At 44.9% G+C, this 17,078-nt stretch overlaps 1 long non-coding RNA gene across 2 annotated transcripts in view; it reads left to right on the forward strand.

The window, feature by feature from the left end:
- Positions 1-17,078, forward strand: part of LOC137561252 (uncharacterized) — an 87,896-nt gene that overhangs the window by 55,265 nt on the left and 15,553 nt on the right. For both annotated transcript variants that reach the window (XR_011029949.1, XR_011029950.1), the window contains one exon: positions 9,012-9,096. This is a non-coding gene — a long non-coding RNA (uncharacterized lncRNA). The remainder of the gene's footprint in view (positions 1-9,011; positions 9,097-17,078) is intronic.

Here is a 17,078-nt window from a genome sequence, read left to right on the forward strand (position 1 = left end):
GATAATAACAGGCTAAGTAATCAGGCTCAGTTCATACAGCATGAACAGGAAATAAGCCTTTTTTAAGTGTGCCAGATTGTAGAATTTCTTTTAAACTGAGCACAGCTTGATCTTCCATCCAGTTTCAATCAGGCCTGGTCCACCATTTAGCCTACGATTACCCAAGCTGGCAATCTAATATTCGTCTGACTTTTTCCCAGTCAAGGGCTGTTGTATGTTTGTGGTACAGAATCTCTACAGTAGCCGCACAGCACTTGATTTGCCTTTGTTTATGTGGAACAGCTTCATTTTTATGATTCTTGCCTGAATGAAAACAGCCATTATCTTTTGTTCTAATTAGCGCAATGACATTCTTCCAACTGTGAGTACATTATGAGATAATCTGTTGGTAACTTTAGTAATTGTAAGTTTTATGTCTTCTTGGCTTGTGCTGATCAGAGCAACTGTACACGGCTTCGGAAAGGATTCTAACGACTGGAGGTCTCCTGTTTTTCTTTGGGAAAAGAAAGCAATGTCCGTCAGTGTTTATTTTCTGTAATGCTCTTACTGAAATGTCGATAAGACGTTATGGGTCCGATGAGGCTATCACAGATATCTGCAGCTCGGAACCTTTGTAGCTGCCTTAGCTTTGACCTGTTTGTGTTGCGTCCCAAAGGTCTGCAGCTTGCAGACCGGCTTTAATGACCGCAACACACCATATTTTCGATTTAGAGAAAAGAGAATCTGAAAGCATTCCCTGTAACTGCCGTAACTCTGATGGACTAACAGATGGGGTGTTTCTTGTCTGTTTTGTTCTAGCAGACAATTAGTATGGAATGGTTTCTGTGCTTAGCCACAGGTGACTTTCCTATGCAAACTTTGGTAAAGGATAACATCTGGCCAGGGCTGAAGCTGCAGACTTCTCTTGTATCATGTCAGATTAAATTGTACATGTTGTAAGAAAATATCTCAGAACTCCAGCACAGGGACCTGAAGGTTCAAAGTGACCTCTTATTGTTTACTGGAAATGGTGGGTCTTGTGTTTTCATCTGGACACCTGGGACAAGGAGATGTCAGGATAATTCGTCTAATTAAAAACATACAGCAGAGCAAAGCCGGCCATGTAGTGTTTAATTAGAAGCCTAAGTACTGTATCATCAGAACTCAAACTTCACAGAAAGAAAGAATATAAATATATATACAAGCTCACATTCTCACTTCCCAGGCACAAACTGTGGTCAGGACATCATCTGTAAGGAGTTTAGTAGCAGTAAACTTATAAAATGTATTGTGTTTCGCTGTTACACAGTCCATTGCAGCACATTTTAATTACGTTATTAAAGTATGCAATAGGCCAGCCTGCCGAATGTCCCCCAGATGAAAACTAGGATATATATATATATATATATATGTATATATATGTATATATATATATATATATATATATATATATATATATATATATATATATATATATATATATACTACACTAGGATCTATGAGAACACCAGGGATACTATGGTGCAGTGCTCCCAGTACGAGGCACATGCCATACCTGCACCCCTGTAGATATGCCTCTGCCTAAATATGTAACCACTTTAGTGTCTTACACTCAATTATTCTAAACAGCACTCCGGTCAAAAATATAAACACATGAGTGTTCTGCGGCAAATGATGTACCCCAGGCCATCTTTAATTCTTTGTTACAGCGTGGTACTTGTTAGGGCTGGTTCAGACAGCCTGGAGTTCCAATGCTTTCCTGCAAGCTTGCGTTGCCGGCTTTCAGCGCCACTTCCCGCCATGCTGCGTTTTTCATCCCGACGGGCATATGGAAGAGTGGGAGTAAGGACCATTTTATTATTATTATTTAGTATTTATACAGTGCCGACATCTTCCGCAACGCTGTACAGAGTATATATTGTCTTGTCACTAACTGTCCCTTGGAGGAGCTCACAATCTTATCCCTACCATAGTCATTTATGTGTTTTAATGCATTGCTGTGTGTTGTGTTTTAATGCATTTTATTTTTCCATAGCAGTGCATTGTGAAAAAACTCCAGTTCTTCAGGGAAATATGGCCACTGGACAGCACATCAGCTGTCCTTTCACTTACAACTGACACCAACTGATATAGTGTAAAAGGACCCTCACCCTAAACGATCCTGGAAGCACCATAATGCTTCCAGGACTGACTAAGCGCCGATGATGATCGAAACACGGCGGTTGCGCAAATGAAGGTAAATAACGGCAAGCAAGAGTACCGATGGCTGTCCATTTATCTGAATGGACATCGTTTAAGCCACAAGTAGTGTTGGGCGAACATCTAGATGTTCGGGTTCGGGCCGAACAGGCCGAACATGGCCGCGATGTTCGGGTGTTCGACCCGAACTCCGAACATAATGGAAGTCAATGGGGACCCGAACTTTTGTGGTTTGTAAAGCCTCCTTACATGCTACATACCCCAAATTTACAGGGTATGTGCACCTTGGGAGTGGGTACAAGAGGAAAAAAAATTTAGCAAAAAGAGCTTATAGTTTTTGAGAAAATCGATTTTAAAGTTTCAAAGGGAAAACTGTCTTTTAAATGCGGGAAATGTCTGTTTTCTTTGCACAGGTAACATGCTTTTTGTCGGCATGCAGTCATAAATGTAATACATATAAGAGGTTCCAGGAAAAGGGACCGGTAATGCTAACCCAGCAGCAGCACACGTGATGGAACAGGAGGAGGGTGGCGCAGGAGGAGAAGGCCACGCTTTGAGACACAACAACCCAGGCCTTGCATGAGGACAAGAAGCGTGCGGATAGCATGCTTTGTACCACCATGCAGTCATAAATGTAATAAAGATAAGTGGTTCAATAAACAGGGACCACGCGGCAACGCTAACCCAGCAGCAGCACACGTGATGGAACAGGAGGAGGCGCAGGAGGAGAAGGCCACGCTTTGTGAGACACAACAACCCAGGCCTTGCATGAGGACAAAAAGCGTGCGGATAGCATGCTTTGTACCGCCATGTAGTCATAAATGTAATAAAGATAAGAGGTTCAATAAACAGGGACCACGCGGCAACGCTAACCCAGCAGCAGCAGCAGCAGCAGCACACGTGATGGAACAGGAGGAGGCGCAGGAGGAGAAGGCCACGCTTTGTGAGACACAACAACCCAGGCCTTGCATGAGGACAAAAAGCGTGCGGATAGCATGCTTTGTACCGCCATGTAGTCATAAATGTAATAAAGATAAGAGGTTCCATAAACAGGGACCGGCAACGGTAACCCAGCAGCAGCAGCAGCAGCAGCAGCACACGTGATGGAACAGGAGGAGGCGCAGGAGGAGAAGGCCACGCTTTGTGAGACACAACAACCCAGGCCTTGCATGAGGACAAAAAGCGTGCGGATAGCATGCTTTGTACCGCCATGTAGTCATAAATGTAATAAAGATAAGAGGTTCCATAAACAGGGACCGGCAACGGTAACCCAGCAGCAGCAGCAGCAGCAGCAGCACACGTGATGGAACAGGAGGAGGCGCAGGAGGAGAAGGCCACGCTTTGTGAGACACAACAACCCAGGCCTTGCATGAGGACAAAAAGCGTGCGGATAGCATGCTTTGTACCGCCATGTAGTCATAAATGTAATAAAGATAAGAGGTTCCATAAACAGGGACCGGCAACGGTAACCCAGCAGCAGCAGCAGCAGCAGCAGCACACGTGATGGAACAGGAGGAGGCGCAGGAGGAGAAGGCCACGCTTTGTGAGACACAACAACCCAGGCCTTGCATGAGGACAAAAAGCGTGCGGATAGCATGCTTTGTACCGCCATGTAGTCATAAATGTAATAAAGATAAGAGGTTCCATAAACAGGGACCGGCAACGGTAACCCAGCAGCAGCAGCAGCAGCACACGTGATGGAACAGGAGGAGGCGCAGGAGGAGAAGGCCACGCTTTGTGAGACACAACAACCCAGGCCTTGCATGAGGACAAAAAGCGTGCGGATATAGCAGCAATGCTTTTTGCCGCCATGCAGTCATAAATGTAATACAGATGAGAGGTTCAATAAACAGGGACCGGAAACGCTAAACCATCCCAGATGTTCATCGGTCATGTTACTTGGTTGGGGTCCAGGAGTGTTGCGTAGTCGTTTCCAATCCAGGATTGATTCATTTTAATTTGAGTCAGACGGTCTGCATTTTCTGTGGAGAGGCGGATACGCCGATCTGTGATGATGCCTCCGGCAGCACTGAAACAGCGTTCCGACATAACGCTGGCTGCCGGGCAAGCCAGCACCTCTATTGCGTACATTGCCAGTTCGTGCCAGGTGTCTAGCTTCATGCCCGGTTTCAGGTCCAGCGGTGCCAGCCACAAATCCGTCTGTTCCTTTATTCCCCTCCAAATTTCCTCCCCTGTGTGCTGCTTATCCCCAAGGCAGATCAGCTTCAGCAACGCTTGCTGACGCATGCCAACAGCTGTGCTGCACTGCTTCCACGATCCTACTGCTGCTGGTGCTGGGTTAGCATTTCCGGATGAGGTACAGCTTTGAGATGCGTTGGAGGAGAAGGAGTCAGAGAGGTAGGTGCTGCTGTTGTTATCCAGCTGTTTGCGGCGTGGGCAACACCCGCGCCGTAGCAGGTGAGGAATCGCTGCCAGGCTCCACAAGGTTCACCCAGTGCGCGGTAAGGGAGATGTATCGACCCTGGCCGAACGCACTCGTCCAGGTGTCAGTGGTGAGGTGAACCTTGCAGGCAACGGCATTCTTCAAGCTTCGGGTTATTTAGCTGACCACGTGCTCATGCAACTCAGGCACTGCAGAGCGCGCAAAGTGGTAGCGGCTGGGAACCACGTAACGTGGGATGGCCACTGACATCATGCCCTTGAAGCTGTTTGTCTCCACCACTCGATATGGCAGCATTTCGCAGGCCAGAAGCTTGGCTATGCTGGCTGGCTGTTACTGCCACGGCCCGGGGGTCATTTGCTGGCAATTTCCTCTTGTGCTCAAACATCTCAGAGACAGACAACTCAACCGTAGCGCTGCACACCGAAGGGCTGTTGGTTGTTGTGTTTGATGAACACTGGGAGACCTCAAGAGCACTAGTCCGGAAAGTGACAGTGTCAGCATCGTCTGATGTTTGTGAATGTTGTGAACCACGCAATGGCTGGGCTACTGCTGCTGCTGAGGCGGGTCTGGTGGTGAGTCTGGTGAACCCAAGGGAGGCAGTGTTGCTGGTGGTACCCTGTCCTGCCGCGTTTGCCCACAGAGTGGGATGTTTGGATAGAATGTGGCGGCTCATGCTGGTGGTGGAGAGGTTGTTAATACTTTTCCCCCTGCTCAGGCGGGTCTTGCACACCTTGCAAATCGCCATGGTAACATCCTCAGTGCAGTCTTCAAAGAAAGCCCAGACTTTAACTGGCTGAGGACTCGGACCTCGTGCGTGATGTGCTGGTGCTGCTTAACCCACTGCTGGACGCTTGAGGGGTCATCCAAGTAATTATCTGGTCCTGTTCTTTTGGATCTGTGAGGGTTGTTGTCCTGGACAACATGGGCAGTATTGAGTGGGTTTTCTTGGGTGCTCCCCTGTGGCCTGTACGTGAACCGTGAGGGGAAACACCTCTTCCCTTGCCCCTCCCTCTTTCACCGGATTTCTTCCTCATTTCACTTATCCTTAAAGTACACGCTGACTGGCAGCAGTACAGTGGCAGTACAGAAATGCTATACAGTGGTGGGTGAGCGGTGTACCACTATTGTCAGCAGTGACACAGAGCACAATGCTATACAGTGGCGGGTGAGCGGTGTACTACTGTTCCCAGCAGACACAGAGTGGAAGTAAACACAATGCTATATAGTGTGGCTGAGCCGTGTACACAGAGTGGCATTAAACACAATGCTATATAGTCTGCTATATAGTCACCCCGAACAGGGTGATGTTCTGCAGAACCCAAACAGTGGCAAACACTGTTCGCCCAACACTACTGGGAGGGAACGCAGATTTTAGTACCTAAACACACGATACAACATGTTTTCCGGGGTCGGACTCTGAGGCACATACAGATGGTCCCGATCATCATCCTCATCATACAACTCTTCTCCTGAGTCTGACCCACCCACCACCTCTGCCACCCCAACATCCCCAGACACAGACCCCTCATCGTCCTCAACATTAACTTGGGATGCTGGCCTGAGCCAGACCTCCTCCTCCACATCAGGCCCCATCATCTCCTCAATGGCAGCCCTCATTAATCGCTCTGGCGACGGACTGATGGACACAACGTTCTCCTCCGGGGAGGGCTGCTGCTGACCACTGGCTGCTGGGGTGGATGTTATAGCTTGCGTGGGGCGTTGGCTGTTGCTGTTGTTGGGAGTGCTGCTCACAGCGGAGGTCTCTGGGGAACTCATGTTGAGCTCATATAGTGGTTGACGGTGAGTGGAGTATTACTGATCCCAGCAATATACACACTGACTGGCAGAGTACGCAATGCTATATAGTGTGGCTGAGCGGTGTACACAGAGTGGCAGTAAACACAATGCTATATAGTCTGGCTGAGCGAGCGGTGTACTACTGTTCCCAGCAGAATCAGAGTGGCAGTAAACAATGGTATATAGTCTGGCTGAGCGGTGTACACAGAGTGTCAGTAAACAATGGTATATAGTCTGGCTGAGCGAGCGGTGTACTACTGTTCCCAGCAGAATCAGAGTGGCAGTAAACAATGGTATATAGTCTGGCTGAGCGAGCGGTGTACTACTGTTCCCAGCAGAATCAGAGTGGCAGTAAACAATGGTATATAGTCTGGCTGAGCGGTGTACACAGAGTGTCAGTAAACAATGGTATATAGTCTGGCTGAGCGAGCGGTGTACTACTGTTCCCAGCAGAATCAGAGTGGCAGTAAACAATGGTATATAGTCTGGCTGAGCGGTGTACACAGAGTGTCAGTAAACAATGGTATATAGTCTGGCTGAGCGGTGTACACACAATGCTATATAGTCTGCTATATAGTGTCAGTAAACAATGGTATATAGTCTGGCTGAGCGAGCGGTGTACTACTGTTCCCAGCAGAATCAGAGTGGCAGTAAACAATGGTATATAGTCTGGCTGAGCGGTGTACACAGAGTGTCAGTAAACAATGGTATATAGTCTGGCTGAGCGGTGTACACAGAGTGTCAGTAAACAATGGTATATAGTCTGGCTGAGCGGTGTACACAGAGTGGCAGTAAACACAATGCTATATACTCTGGCTGAGCGAGCGGTGTACTACTGTTCCCAGCAGACACAGAACAGTAAACAGAATGCTATATAGTGTGGCTGAGCGAGCGGTGTACCACTATTCCCAGCAGACACAGAACAGTAAACAGAATGCTATATAGTGTGGCTGAGCGAGCGGTGTACCACTATTCCCAGCAGACACAGAACAGTAAACAGAATGCTATATAGTGTGGCTGAGCGAGCGGTGTACCACTATTCCAAACAGACACAGAACAGTGAACAGAATGCTATATAGTGTGGCTGAGCGAGCGGTGTACCACTATTCCCAGCAGACACAGAGTGGCAGTAAACAGAATGCTATATAGTGTGGCTGAGCGAGGTACACAGAGTGGCAGTAAACAGAATGCTATATAGTGTGGCTGAGCAAGCGGTGTACTACTATTCCCAGCAGACACAGAGTGGCAGTAAACAGAATGCTATATAGTGTGGCTGAGCGAGGTACACAGAGTGGCAGTAAACAGAATGCTATATAGTGTGGCTGAGCAAGCGGTGTACTACTGTTCCCAGCAGTGACACAATGACAGGGGGGACCCTGGCTAGCGTGGCTGGAGCGCGAACTACCCTGCCTGCCTACCCAAAGCTAAACCCACAGACAAATGGCGGAGATATGACGTGGTTCGGGTATTTATTTACCCGAACCACGTGACCGTTCGGCCAATCAGAGCGCGTTCGGGTCCGAACCACGTGACCCGTTCGGCCAATCACAGCGCTAGCCGAACGTTCGGGGAACGTTCGGCCATGCGCTCTTAGTTCGGCCATGTGGCCGAACGGTTTGGCCGAGCACCGTCAGGTGTTCGGCCGAACTCGAACATCACCCGAACAGGGTGATGTTCTGCAGAACCCGAACAGTGGCGAACACTGTTCGCCCAACACTAGCCACAAGCAGTCACAGCCATCATTTACCGTCGCAGAACTGTCTGTCTAAACCAGTCCTTAAAGAGAAACCGTAACCAAGAATTGAACTTCATCCCAATCAGTAGCTGATACCCCCTTTCCCATGAGAAATCTTATCCTTTTCTCAAACGGATCATCAGGGGGCTCTGTATGGCTGATTTTGTGCTGAAACCCCTCCCACAAATGATGTCAGTGCCTCACAGCACTGAGGTACTGACATCACACTGTGGGAGCATTGTTGAATTGTGGGAAATAACAGCTGTTTACAACTGCCAAAAAAGCAAGCAGCATCTCCTTTCAGTGACATCACTTGCCAGCAGTAAAAATGTCACCATGTGATACATGTCATAATGTAAATCAGGGAGAGGAAATATTTTAAAATGAGCAAACACAGACTAAATAATGTATACATAATTATTGTACAAATTAAGCACTTTATATTACATTATTTTCAATGGAGTTCCTCTTTAAGCCTCATGCACATTCTACATTTGTGTAGTCCTAGCATTCATCAGTTGATCATTAGAGAGATAGAACTGCTCTGCTATTGAGCAGCATGTGCTGCTGTATGAAAAAGGGAACCGGGACGTCACCATGGTGGCTAGCTAAACAACATGGTGGGGCAGATGAGGACTTGATAGATTTTGATGAATAGATCCAAGACTGTCCTAAACAATCATTTGAGCCAAGGATTATCTAACAAGTGTCTAAGGCCTTAATAACCCAGCCAGAACAAGTATTCAGATCAGGTGTTACTAACTATCCTGACTACATATTTGTTGCTAATGTGTGAATCAACCTGTTGTAACTAAAATATATATATGTCAGCCAGGCACCTGCCATTTTTTTTAAACAAGCCAACATGTCTGTCTCTGCACTTCTCTCTCTCTACAGGGTCACTTTAAGTTGTTTTCCTGGAATGAAGCATTACATTTGCATCAACTTGGAATTATTTGCATCTCATTGACTCTCTCTACAGGCAAGTTGTTACTAGGGTAATGATACTCTATGTATCCTTGTTTATCTCAACATGTCAGGTATGCTTTAGCACCTAAACAGGCACTGCCAATTAGCATAGTAAAGGAGGACTGCCTGAATAGCACAACAATAATATTGCTATTATTGTGCTAACTAAGCTGTAATTGTTTTACATTTGGTATGTATTCATTGTTAACTTGCAACTCTTCTGGATTTCCAGGACAATATTCTGACCTGTAAAGACCCAGGCTGTACATAAAAAGTATAGTGTTTTTTATAAAGCGGTATGCACCTCTCATAACAATTATAGGAAGGCTTGGTTATTTCTCACAATGCAATGAGGTTCACAGACAGGAAACTGTCGAGGCCATGGCCCTGACATCACATTTAGAGAGTGGTTTCACCACAATATCAGCCATTCTCAGTGGCGTAGCAATAGGGGTTGCAGAGGTAGTGACCGCATCGGGGGCCCTTGGACCAGAGAGACCCCATGGAGACCTTCCTCAACCAAAGTATAAGCTGTTTATTGGTCCTGTGGTGGTAATCACTTCTACAGATGCTTTGAATAGTAGTAATCATTAACAAACTGTTCCCCATCCCCTTCTTGCACCTCTAATACTGCGGAAGCTATATCAAGTGTTACGTATTGAGTGCTTGGGGGGGCCCAATATAAAACTCGCATCAGGGCCCATAGCTCCATAGCTATGCCACTGGCCATACAGACCCCCCTGATGATCTATTTGAGAAAAGGTAAAGATTTCTCTTGGGAAAGGGGGTATCAGTTACTGGTTGGAATGAAGTTCAGTACTTTGTTAAAGTTCCTTTTTAACAACCAGGTGCTGCTAGGTAATGAGCACTTACCATCCGATTCTCGTGTGTTACTTCAATACTACCAGTGACACAGAAAGCTAAGAAGTCAGCAGAACAGGAAAGCCCACATTACACCGATGGACGTAAGATCTACTAAAATGATTAATACCTGGCTGATATTAGGATGCCCTCCCATCACATGGCAGCCAACATTTGATGGAATGTCATTCTAACTGTGCAGTGGCGTAGCTAAGAAGCTGTGGGCCCCTGTGCAAATTATACTTTGGGGCTCCCCAAGCACTTTATACATAACAATTGATACGGTGCACCAAAATCAATCAAGGACAACCACACTATTAGAGGTGCAAGAGGGGATGGGAAACAGTGTGTTCATGATTACTACTATATTTAAAGCATCTATAGAAGTGATTATTACCAGCACAGGACCAATAAACCGCTAATACTGTGGCTGAGGGAGGGCCCCATGGGGCCCCTCTGGCCCAAGGGCCCCAATGCGATCGCAACCTCTGCACCCCCTATTGCTACGTCATTGTAACTGTGCTCTTCAATGCAGTGCAAAACCTGGGGAAAATATCACAGGAGAGCTGCATCTGCACGTTCAGCCTTCTCCATCTGAAAAAGAACAGCTTCTCCTGATCAATGCACAATCAATATTTTAATCTGTTTAAAAGGTGCCCTTGTTTTACTAGATTTTCATGCTATTTTTTTCTTTTTAATCGTATTTGTCTAGCCTATTAAAATATCGGAATGTATGGTGTTTTTAGTCAAACTGAATGAGATTTTTCTAAATGGCTAATTATAGGTCTGTATATCGGATACAATGAAGACCAGACAATCTTTTCCTGTGAACAGAGAGCTAATGCAGCCCACCTGCATCTTGTGCTCAGCAAGAGGGAAAATAGAGGAGGGTTGTTTTTATGTCAGGTATTGGGTCTATGCAGGGCATGAAACTCCCACTCTCCTGTGACAAATATGACAATTGTATGAATAATGGCATCTTCCCTTGTCCACATTTCCTAATAATGAAAAGTCTGGGAGTGTGAAGTATAGTGTTAAGGCTAGGGACCAACTGCTGCTGCACTTTGCAATTGTGCATAATCTTTGTGCAGCGATCCCCGGAGCTCTTGGGCTTAACTAGAAATCACTGGGCCCTCCTGCAAAACTTTAGATGGGGCCCTTTGCCTTTTCTTGGTGACCCTCACAGTCTGGGGGCCCACCTTACAAGGCTTATAGAACAAGTGTGTCCACCATGATCTGCATATGCCTGTAGCCACAAAAACGCCTGATCTGGAGTATCAGAGAAAAGAAGGTTAGTAGTTGAGCTCCCCCACACCTCTGGGCCCCACTACAGTCTCAAGGGCTGCTTACCCCTAGCTATGCCCCTGCTTCTATTATAGAGGAAAGTGCGACAAGAGAATTCACATCCAAAGACACGACAGTCTCTCCAAAGGTTTGACAGGTCTGAGCTAGCCTATGATTAAGAGGATCCAAGATGAAAAACTAACTATAGCAAGTAATTTGACTATATATCTTATCTAAAGTTTAGATGGTTTACACAGTAAATCTAGCTGTAAACAGCTTCAGCAGTATATGATTATTTCTTCCTGTGATACAATGAGAGCACAAATATTCTGCTTGCCATCATTACACAGGAAAGCTGCTCTGCATCTTCTCCCCTCAGCCTGTGAAAACTTCACCCCTCTCCTCCTCTCTCTGTCCCCTTGCCTCTGAAATCTTGTTCCTGCTTCATCAAAAGCCTCCTCCTCCCCAGGCTGAGCTCCCATGAGCACTTGCAGCATGGGACTCAGAATGCCTAGGCGCTGGAGGAGCTGAGGGCGTGGATACATTCATTTACATGCAAGTAGGTAATAAATAAATTAAAAAAAAAGCATTTGGGGGGAAGAATGCCCAATAAACTATATGTAAGGGGCGGAAGATGAAGGCAGCAAAACTTTGTCTCAAATCCACTTTAAGGCACCATTCACACTAAAGCGTTTTGCTGGCGATTTCGGCAAAACGCTCAAACACTAGCGCTTTTTAAAGAGGTAGTGTAAAAAAACCCTATGGGGCCGTTCTCACTTGCGCAAACGTGTAGCCTGAACCATTTTCAGGCAATTTCCCGGCGATCGCGTTTCAGTGCTATAGAAGCGCTAAACGTGATCGTGGGAAAATCGCTGCAGTGTCCAGTGATTTTTCCGTGTAAAATTGCGGAAAAATCAGTCCCGCAAATCGCGGACGATAATCGCCGGAGTTTTGCGCTTTCAAGTGTGAATGGGGCCTCAGATTAAAGATGAATGAGATGGTGGTAATTCAGACTTGTATGCACATTTCTTGCAAATTGTGGTCTATGTTTGAGTGTATACAGATATATTATTTCTATGCCTTTTTGACCATTTTCAGCTGCATCCTGAATGATTTAGTCCTAGAGAACAACTGAGAAGCAGAGAACAAACTGAGCCCTGTCGTGCCAAGTAATAACAATGATATCATTGTACATTATTCTTGGGCAGTGGTGCTTAACCTTTTGCAGCTGGGACATAATTATCAATAATGCCATTATGCTGAATTTTCTGTTGTCATTGTGGTTTTGTGTGTGCACCTAGCATCAAGCTTGTTGGAAGAGGCAGCACAGATGAACACAGAGGAACATACATTTTTCCCTGTAAGTGGTCAGTTCTTATGTGGCAGTGAAACAGATATTCATTTTTAAGAGGGGAAATTAACTATCTCCAATTGTTCCCATTGGAGTTGTGGAAAAAACCCACCTCTTATCACTCTCCTTCCAAGATTATCAAAGTTAAAAGCCTTTAAAATTCAAACTTTTGAAATGAAAGGGAGTTTTTTACTCTGCTTTATATGAAATTGAGAAAATTGTGTAGGAGATGGTAAATACTAAAAACCTATCCTACTCTGCTAAGGATGGATCCTTAAGTCCCTTTTAATATCTGCAAGTAATGTGTTGTTATTATTATTATCCATTTTGATTTAGAAAAGACCAACATTCCCAATGACATTACTAATTCTGTCACCATCAATCTTCTCTTGCTCCCCTCCTCCTATTGCCTATCTCCAGTGGAGAAACTAAGGAGCTTGGGGGCCCAGTGCGAGTTTTACATGCGGTCCCAAGCACTTTAATAATATTGCGCCCAAAATATTGTGCCCAAAAATCTACCGAGTACAGCTTCAGTGTTAGAGAGGTGTAATCAGAATGTTCATGACCAGCATAACACCAATTAAAAGCTAATAAGATGGAGGGTAGGGGCCCCGGTGTGCTTATATCCTCTACATCCCCTCTTGCTTTGCCACTGCCTATTTCAGATTTCCTCTGCACCATCTCCCTCTTTCTGACCTCAATTTAACTGAACTTTCTGATCTAAAACTATTAAAACTTATTAAAAAACAATCTCCTTCTTTCTTCCTGCCACCGCGGCAGAGGAACACATATTTCTGCAAAGGTTGTGGCAAACTACATGCAGTACCGGGACCAAGCCTTTAATACGACAACCACAATGGAATCTTGGACTAAAATCTAGGTGAACGCTGCTAAGACCTCCATTTACATACATATTTGTGGTATAAAACTCCTATATGTCTGCACAAGTATATTCCCTCTATCCCCTAGGATGATGGATCATGTTGGAGGAATGGTGGTAATCTGGTATCAATGCTCCACCTGTTTTGGACTTGCCCAGTCATACAGATTTTTCTGTGATGAAGTTAAATTGCTTATCAAAAACCTAAACTAGCATCACTGTTCCCAATGGCTCTCCCAGCGCCCAAGTTAAAGGCTCCTTCCCAGAGACTTTTAAATCATTATCTCATGGCTGCTTGTAGTCTAATTTCCAGGCATTGGAAGGATGTTAAACCACATACAATACTAGAAGTACATAATAGAATGTAATACAGCTACAAGCTCATATGCCTAATTGCTACACTTCAAGATAGAATATATATCTTTTAGAAGGTCTGGGATATTGTGTCTTTTTACACTTGGTTGTTTTTATTTTTTTTATTTTTACTTGTCCTCCTTTTTCTCTCTTTCTATTCTTTTTATACTTTCAAACTCTGTATTAATTAGCCTATGGGCTGCCTTTTTTATTCCATTCACATGTGCATGTTGATCATATGTTTGTTTCTCATAGGACTCCTGGATTGAGATATGCCATACACTTTGTATTGCTAACTGGTCATACATGGGGCCTAATGCACTAACTAGCTGTAATACTGCCTTACGTTGACTGACACAGTGTATCGCAAGTTATGCTATTGATGCGTCCCGTAGTACTATAAGTGTGTTGCTACGGTAATGCGCATTAGTAACATGGATTATCATAGCAATGCTACTCGAGTACCACGGGTAGAGCTAATTGCATAACTCACGGTACACTGCTGCAGTAGTACCGGTAATAATCCTGTGCACTGTCTCTGCATGGCAGTATTATCACTAGTTAGTGTAAAAGGTCCACTGTTATGTTCTGTGGGCATACAGTGGACTATGTGTTCACCTTGTTTACTTTATAACTTTTCAATAAAAATACAAACAAAAAAAAAATAACTTAGGTCTGCATTCTTTCTCTGATGCCCAGAAGCCTCTCCTCAAATCATGCTCAATACCAGTTAGAGAGGACCATCATCAGCCAAACAAGATGAAAGCCAATTTACTTACCTGGGGCTTTCTCCAGCCCCTTGCAGCTGACATGTCCCACGCTGCAGCTCCACTTTCAGTGGCCGGCCCGGGGTCCCTGCACAGTGTCTCGCCAGGCATCCTCTACTGTGCCTGCATGAGCACCGCTGTCAACCAAGGCCACGTTGTCCACAGCTTACTGCGCAGGTGCAGATCTACTGCGCCTGCCCAGTATGCCAGGTACAATGTGGGCTTGATTGACAGCGGCGCTTAACACAGGTGCAGTAAGGACGACCTCGACCTCTGCACCATGTGGGGACCCTGGGTCAGCGGCTGTGAACTGAGCTCTCAGTGTGGGGCTGCAGGGGGCTGGAGGAAGCTCCAGGTAAGTAAATTGGCTTTCATCTTGTTTGGCTGATAATTCCTTTAAGTATTGAAGATGCAATAGTAAATTTGAATGAGGGGAAAATGGCAATGGAAAGGGATAAGCTGAACAAAAAAAGTCCCTCATAACCCTCTGTTATACTGGCGAAGACACTGAAGGTGGATAGGGAATAGGGAAAAAGTCAAATAAGAATATTATAGTGAGTCTAGGGAGAGGGCCATTGTGATTCACAGCATGAAACACAATGAGTGAGAAACATTTAGTAGTAGAGGAGTTATTAATGCCAACGGGAAGTCCCATAAGATGATCTATGTTAGTAAACAGTAAGTGAGAAAGCCAGGCAGACAACTGGTCCAATAAAAGACTAGACGAGCCTTTGGGATGTGGAAAAAAGAGTAAAGCTAGGTATACGCATCCAATCTTGATTGGCCAATTTTACCACCTCCATGTCCTCTGGACGCTGTGAGCACCACCTACTTTGTTATCTCCTGATCTAGGAATGTGGTTGAACTGAAAGTTTTCAAATAGCAGCATGCGATACATTTATATCAACATCTGTGGAAGACTGTTCACTCTGAAGCAGGCAGGTAACATCCTAGAAATGCCTGTAGCTGGTGTTTTTGTGTACATTACAGGAGATTACACATTCAAGTCAGGTACTGCCATGTTTGATGAAAAGAGACAGAGCACAGAGAAGCCCCTGTGAATGTGTGCTGCAAGGTGACACATGTACAGTGCTGTGTCAGGTCACATTGGATTTCATTTGCAGAGCTGAAAGCAATGAGAGCTGACACAACCAGATGCAAAGCAAACAATGCGTCACGTAATGTCCCATGTATGTTTGTTTTGCTAAGCTAAAAACGACAGCGAGTTATGAAATAACACAGTTGCCCCCAGGATATATTTAATCAGATTCAAGTCACACAGTTTGTTTTCTTTCTTTTTTCCATGAAGGTTTTGTCTTAGAAAAAAGGACAGTTGAAACTTTATTCCAAGCAAACAAGATCTAAATAAAGTGATTTAGTTGTGTATTTATACAGAGGACGAGCAGCTGTCTCCCTGGGGGTGATCGGCCCATTTTCACTGTCTTGCGTGCGACTTGCAGACATGTATTTTCAATGCAAATTATTCAAAAGCATGCATTTTGATGTGCGTTTTGAATGCAAATATTCACATTCGATTTGTAATTGCCATAGCAACATGACACACCGTGCCTTCACTGGAAGCATGAAGAAGAAGCATGTTAGATGGGAAACGTATAAAACGCATGCATTTTTTTCACTTCGAAACCAAGCATTTGCATGTGGGACCATTGACTTCATTATATGCGAATCGCACGCGGGACAATGCATGGTGTGAAAATCTGTAGAAAGTAGTCCTTTTTTTCACCTTGTAACGAATTACATAAAATGTATTTAGTGGAAACTGCTTTATTGAAATTACATTGGAAAACATCAAAATACAAAGTAAATAAATACATATATAAAACAAAATTGAAGAACCAATCGCACTGAGATTTACTTTTTGCTCCCTCAGGCTTTCCATATTCACTGTATATTGGCTACAGAAACAATCATTCCCATCTTGGCTGTAGAGATGGGAGTAGGGATAGTTGCCAACAGCCTCCAACAATTGTAGCAAAGAAATGAACAGCGCTACTTAAAAACAGATGAATGCTTACCTGCAAAAAAGTGCACACCCCACTCATGGGATACAAATACACAATGAGCACACATACAACCTGTCTACCACTTGGAGGATGTTAGTTTCCACTAACAGTTTGCATGCAATTTGTTAGGTACTCGTCCCTCCCACTGTCGAAGAAGTCTTTCCTCCATGGGAGGGGACCTAACACTAACTAAATCCTACCTATGTATATGCATAGCCTGGGCGCGCTACCAGTAAAACTAAGAATTGCGCAGAAAAAGTGGGATCAGCGCATCACCAGGCCGCCTCTGTATGGCCTCAGCTCAGAGATGCGCTGAGCCCCCCCAGGAACTACGAACTAACCTTGAACCCAAACAGAGGCTCTGCATATACACCAAAGAAAAACTAACAAGTGGGAGCAGCTGACCAGAATTAAATCAAACATAGCAAAGAAATGAACAGCGCTACTTAAAAACAGATGAATGCTTACCTGCAA

This window comes from Hyperolius riggenbachi, chromosome 3 (assembly GCF_040937935.1).
Source record: "Hyperolius riggenbachi isolate aHypRig1 chromosome 3, aHypRig1.pri, whole genome shotgun sequence".
NCBI lineage: Eukaryota > Metazoa > Chordata > Amphibia > Anura > Hyperoliidae > Hyperolius > Hyperolius riggenbachi.